A 7,083-nucleotide genomic window follows, 5' to 3' on the forward strand; every position below is an offset into this window, starting at 1 on the left:
GAGACACTAGAAAAACTCTTCTCCAAGAAAAATGTTGCTTGATTGAAGTTGTTGGAAAATGAACTTGCATCCTCAGTGCAAGGTAATCTTACAATTGTTGAATACTTCTTAAAGATTAAAAATCTTTCTACAAAACTTTCTGAGCTAGATCTGAGTGAGAAAATCAGTGAGGCAAGGTGAAGGAGATACATCATTAGGGGTTTGAAAAAGGAGTATTCTCCATTTATCATGTCCATTCAAAGATGGACCAATCAACCATCATTGGAGGAGTTACAAAATTTTCTCACAAATCAAGAAGCTTTTCTGCAACAATCTTTATCATCACCTGCACAAGAGACTGGATTTGTTCTCCTCTTCAAAGGGAAGACACATAGCCAAGACAACGAGGAGGCCGAATTGAAGAGAAAGAGTGTCAAATGTTAAAGATGTGGCAGATCAGATCATATCAGAATAAATTGGAGAACTAGACTCTCTAAAGTGAATGCAACATACGAAGAAAATCAAGATGACTCATTTGAGTAATTTAAATTGGACAGAAGGAGATACCAGTAAATTACCTAGATTACCAAAAGGAATGGATCTTAGACTCTAGTTGCTCACATCATGTAACAGGTAGGGGTGGGTAAGCGGGCTGGCCCACCCGTATAAGCCCGCATTAGCAGCGGACCGGGCCAGCCGACTCCGCATTCTTACACGGACCAAATAAATTGGTTTGCCCCCGTCCCGTTGACCCCCCGGGTCAAACGGGCCGATCCGCGGGCCTAGTTTTAAAAGAATTTCAATTTCAATAAAAATACAACACAATCAATTTAAGTTCAACACAAATGTAAATAAAATCTCAACAATTAGTCAATTACATCAATAATGTCTTAACAAAAAAAAATCCAAGCAATAAATCTAAAATATGAAACTTAAACATCTCCAACAACAAATGATTCCATATTTGAAGTAGCTTGAGCCTTCTCCATCTCCACATATTCATCCTCTTTTCCTAAAACTCCAAATAATAATAAATATTAGAATAAACTCAAGTTAAGTGATTAAAGGACAACAATTATTACACATTATTTACCTTGCATATAGAATCCTAGTAACCAATTTTTAGTACATATCAAGGGTTGCATGTTGTCAGCAAGAAGCCTAGTTCGATATTTTTTAAGCACCCGTTAGCCAATACTAAATGCTGATTCGGAAGCCACCGTTGTAATTTGGATGTTTTAAATATCACAAGCCAATAGTGAAAGATCTGGAAACTGAGCTTGATTGTCCTTTCAATATTGCAAAACATCTAGATTGGGATGATATTTATTTGAAAGATTTGCCTCTTCCAAATATGTATCTAGTTGAGATTTACCCTCTTGTGACATATCTTCATCTTCAAATTGTATAAACTCCTATATTAATTCCACAAAAATAAAAAATAGTTAGTCAAAGTAAATAAGAATAAATGATTGGTAGTTAAAAAATTAAGAGAAACCTTGACTTACATCCATAACATCAACTTGAGCAATACTAATAGTACTAGTAATACCCATAGTCTCTTGTGATCAACCTTGACTTAAACCAACATTGCTTCTTGTTTCTTTGGAATACATTTGAACATACTCATTATATAGAGTATACAACTTGTGCTCCACAACTTTCAACTTTGCTTGACAAGATATTGGACCAAGAGGAGGTTTTGAATAAAAATACTTCAAAAGTTTGATTTTAAAGCATGGATCTAGAATGCACCCAAAGGAAAGCACATTGCTATAATCACTCTAATATTTATCAAACTTTGTTTCTGTATCAATTTCCATTGTTCTAATCAACACATCCTTATTACTCAAATTTTGAAGCAATAAACATTCAATTTTCCACACTTACATGAAATACAAATTAGACATTGGGTAAGAGGAATCAAATATCAACTCTGTGATTTGAAAAAAAGGACGCAAAAAATCACACATTTTTTGTCCTCTCTCCCATTCTTCATTAATAGGACAACTTGAATAGCTCCTATAATCAATTGCGAGACTACAAAAAGCACATCAATATACAAGGGCACTCTCAAGCATCACAAAATTAGAATTCCACCTAGTAATGACATCTAAGCACAAACCCATCTTTGTATGAATACCACCAACTTTTGCAACACAAGCTTCTGATCCCCCCATTAGTATGCAAAAGTCTTTCCTTCAAATAGTCTTGCATTTTATGATTGGAAGAAGCATCATCTAGAGTTAATGAAAATATTTTCTGCTCAATCCCCCATTCTTCCATAAAAACCATATGTAAATTTAGCCATCTCACGCCCCGAGTGTGGAGGACGAAAATGATAAAAAATAAGCATTTTACTATTCAACTTGCAATTTGCATCAACATAATGTGCAGTTAATGAAATATAACCTCAGAAGTACAAGATGTCCACACATCAGATGTCAAGTCTATTCTACTAGGGACTTTAGACAACATGCATTTCATTTTTTTCTTTTCAGATTCATACAGATTGTTCACATTCATGGTAGCAACACGCCTAGAGGATACCTTCACATCAGGATGCAAATATTGTAATAACTCTTTAAACCTTCTATGTTCAATAAAAGATAATGGAAAATCAAGCTCAATAATTATCATACATACACCACACTTTGATCTATTTTCTTATTTCTTAATCTCCCAGCATGATCGAGAATAATATTTCGAACATCACTATTAGAACGCGTCTTCAAATATACATCACATTTCCCCATACAATGTTGTAAGGTTGAAGTCCCATTCTTATTGTCACCGCCCACATAATCTTTCAAACAATATTTTCATTTACTCCTTACTTTTCCATCACTATGCATAATAGGTTTCTCAAAAAAATTCCACATATGTGATGAATAATTTCTAGCCCTCTTTTTGGCATTTTAGACTCAATAGGTTCATCTTCATGAATAACATTTCCATGCAAATCCACATCAATACTCTCATTGTTATTCTCATCAACATTAACTTCAAAAGAATCCATATTTAAAATTCGAAATAATAAAATTAAATGAACTCAATTCTAAATTCAAATAAATCACACAAAAACTCAATTCATCTTGCTCATAACTTGCAGATCAAGAATTTCGTGGTTCATTCCCTTATCCCATGATTTTATCATATAATAATAATTAAAGAATCACTAGTAATAGAGAACATATTAAAGAATCAACTAAGTATAATTCAGTTGATCTCTATGAAATATTATAAAAATAGAAAGGAAATGAATAATTGACAAGTGAAGTGTGATGGGTGTAGTAATTTTGTGAAAACAAAAGTATCTCTGCAACAGAATTGAGAAAGAAGACATAGAATTGAAGAAGAAAGTACTTGAAAGTAAGAAAATACATAGAGTGTGAACAACTGTAAATGCTCAATGATGGAATAAAATTGAATGTTATTATTCTCAATTGTGAAGAAAATTGATCATACTGTGATTTATTAAAAGAACATATTTTGCCAAGAATCACAAATATTAAAAGTAGGAACGTGAATAAGATAGGATAACATCACAAACAACAGAGAAAAGAAACTGGTCAACATGATCACACAGGCTTCCGTTGCAACAGGTCATCAAGTTATTTTTTCACTTCTTTTATCAATTTCCACCACATTTCTCCTATTTATATAGTCTATATCCGAGATTATAAATAAAGATTATGAATAGTTTATCCGTATTTAGATTTTCTCTACAAAATATACTACCAGTTCAACTACATGTCTCGTGCAAAAAAGAAAAGAAAATATTAGCACTGTTTTCATTTTGCAATTTCTATCCTTTTGGTGTTGTCAGGCTCAAACTAAAATTTTGAAACTGTTAATAGATTTCATCTCTCATGCTCTAATTGTATGTTAATATAATATAATTAATTAATGCATAAAAAATGTCAAATACCAAAACAAAAACGTGTGAAAAATATATAAAAAAACTGGCTTTTGTTAATGTCCTTCAAGTAAGAAAAATGTAGAGAAAAGATAGAAATATCAGCTGCAAATGCTATAGTTGTTTCTTAAGCACAATGGAAAATTTGAAATGTATATCTCATGTAGGAAGCTGATAGGAGCAAGGTACTTGAACAACGGTTATAATATATGGCCTATGCCGGAGTTGATGCAAAATCTAACTGTACACTAAACACAACACGAGACTATGAGGGTCATGGATCTCACACTATCAACAAACAACAATAGGAGGAAGCTTTGTTCCTGAGGCAATGAAGCCGACAAAGGGAATGAAGCAATGAAGCTGAGAGTTAAAATAAAAAAAAAGGTGTGAGAAACGGATCAACAGTTATAGATTTTTCACATTTTTCTTTTATTTTAAGAGTACAACAACAATGAATCAGCCCCAACAAAAATAGGATAAAAACAAATTCTAGAGAGAGAAGAGATGTACTTTGCATGGTGGTGCGGTGGTGGGTCGAGGCTGTGCTGCTGTGGTGTGTCGCGTGACTGCGTGAGCATGAGTCGCGTTCTATTTTCCTTGAAAGGGAAAGAGTCATGTGACTGCGCACGTGCGTGAGTGCATAGTGGAGAAGAACTGTGAGGAGAAAAAGTGTTCTTAGCCTGCTACATCCACGAGTCTGTTGAGAGAAGAAGAAAGAAAAGTTTAAAGTGAAAGAGAGAAAATCACACCTAATGTAACTGGATCACACAAATCAAATGTAATGCGGGAAACCCGCGGACCCCGCGAGCCAAACCCGCATAGTCCACGGATTAAGCGGGGCGGACCCAAAAATATGACATAACCATGGATTGTTTAAAAAAATTGGTTTCCCGCGCGGAGCGCGGGTTCCGCCGGCCAATCCATGGACTTGGGCTTGTTTACCCACCCCTAGTAACAGGGAACAATCAAGCTTCCTCTGAAATGCGTCATCACAATGGAGACAGAGTCATAGTCACTGTTGACAACACAACACAACACATCCTGTGGTGAAGGAGGGAACTGTAAAGATCAATGCTGGCAACAATGAAGTTCAGCTGAGTGACGTCTATCATGTTCCTGGCTTGAAGAAAAATCTCATTTATGTCTTACAAATCACTAGCTCAGGCAAGTATCTTCTTTTTGGCCCCAATAGCGTCAAAATCTTGAATGATGTGAGAAATGTAGTATTTGAAGATATTTCTTCTTGGAAAGTTGAAGAAAAGGTTGTCTCAACTGATGAGTTCAGAGGAGAAGTGCAACCAGTTGCAGATGTAGATGAGCAATGAGTTACTAACGTAGAGCAACAAGGAGAGGAAAGCATTGAGTCAACTGAAATAGATGCAGAAGAAGTAAGAAGGTCAGATAGAAGAAAACAACCTCCAGCATATTTAAAAGATTATGAAACATGAGTAAGTCAATGTTTTGTAATTCATGCTTTCTTTACTAGCACTCAAGAAGAAGAAGAACCAAGCAGTTACGAAGAAGCTAAAGATAATGATAATTGGCAGCAATCAATGAGGGAGGAAATTGATGCACTCTTGAAGAATGAAACTTGGGATCTTGTCCGCAAGCCAGCTGGTTTCCAACCCGTTTCATGTAAGTGGGTGTACAGATTAAAAAGAAAATCTGATGGTTCCATAGACAGATTTAAAGATAGATTGGTGGCAAGGGGATTTTCTCAACATCAAGGACTGGACTATGAAGAAACATTTAGTCGAGTAGCAAAGATGGCTATTGTGAGAACCTTGATTTCCTTGGCTGTCAAAATGAATTGGAGGTTGTGGCAACTTGGAGTTGAAAATGCATTTTTGTATGGTGAGTTAGACAGAGATATTTTCATGATGCAACCTGAATGCTTTGTTTCAAATGATCATCCTAGCTATGTGTGTAAATTGAAAAAGGCTCTCCATGGCCTCAAACAAGCTCAAAGAGCTTGGTATGGGAAGATTTCACAATACTTTATGTTTTACGGTTTCAAAATTTCATATGCAAATTCAAGTCTCTTCATCAAGAATAATTCATGTGCACATATTGTAATCCTTTTATATGTTGATGATATGATTATAATTGGAAGTGATGAAGAACAAATTGAACAATTGAGAAAGGATCATGCTATTTGTTTTGAAATGAAGAATTTAGGGGAAGCTAAATACTTTTTGGCGCTGGAGATTGAGAAACTCAGGGATGGACACTTTGTTTCTCAGTCAAGGTATGCTAAAAATATGTGAAATCAATATGAGATGAATGAAGCAAAGGAGGCTGCCACTCCCATGGAAATTCACCTGAAGCTACTAAACGAAGAAGGAAAATTACTGGAGAACCCAAACCTGTACAGAAAGTTGTCTGGAAGCTTAATTTACTTAACCATTACTAGACCTGATCTCACATACTCTATCAGTGTTATCTCACAATTGTAGAAGCAAGGCTTCATGGTGAATGTGATTCAAAGGTGTTTTGATGATAACAATGATGACAACAAAAGATGATGACAAAGGTGATGAACAAAAAGCTCAAAGATCAAAGAACAACTCAAGTGAATCAAAGAACATCTCAAGTGAATCAAGAACAAGTCAAGAGTTCAAGAAAAGAATCAAGAAGAATTCAAGACTCAAGAAGAAAGCCTAGAATCAAGAATCAAGGTTCAAGGTTCAAGATCTCAAGAATCAAGATCAAGATTCAAGACTCAAGATTCAAGAATAAAGAAAAGACTCACTCAAGATAAGTATTAAAAAGTTTTTCAAAACTTTGAATAGCACATGAGTTTTTGACAAAACCTTTTACCAAAGAGTTTTTACGCTCTGGTAATCGATTACCAGTAGCAAAATGAGTTTGAAAAAGTTTTCAAACTGAATTTACAACGTTCCAATTATTTTCAAAAAGTTGTAATCGATTACAATGTTTTGGTAATCGATTACCAGTGCCCTTGAACGTTGAAATTCAAATTCAAATGTAAAGAGTCACATCCTTTCACTTAAAAGCCTTGTGTAATCGATTACACTAATTTGGTAATCGATTACCAGTGAGTGTTTCTGATAAATCAAAAGATGTAACTCTTCAAAAAAGGTTTTGACTTTTTCAAATTGGTTTTAAGTTTTTCTAAAAAGTTATAACTCTTCTAAATGGTCTTCTTGACCAGACATGAA

Source organism: Glycine soja, chromosome 3 (assembly GCF_004193775.1).
Source record: "Glycine soja cultivar W05 chromosome 3, ASM419377v2, whole genome shotgun sequence".
Classification (NCBI taxonomy): Eukaryota; Viridiplantae; Streptophyta; class Magnoliopsida; order Fabales; family Fabaceae; genus Glycine; species Glycine soja.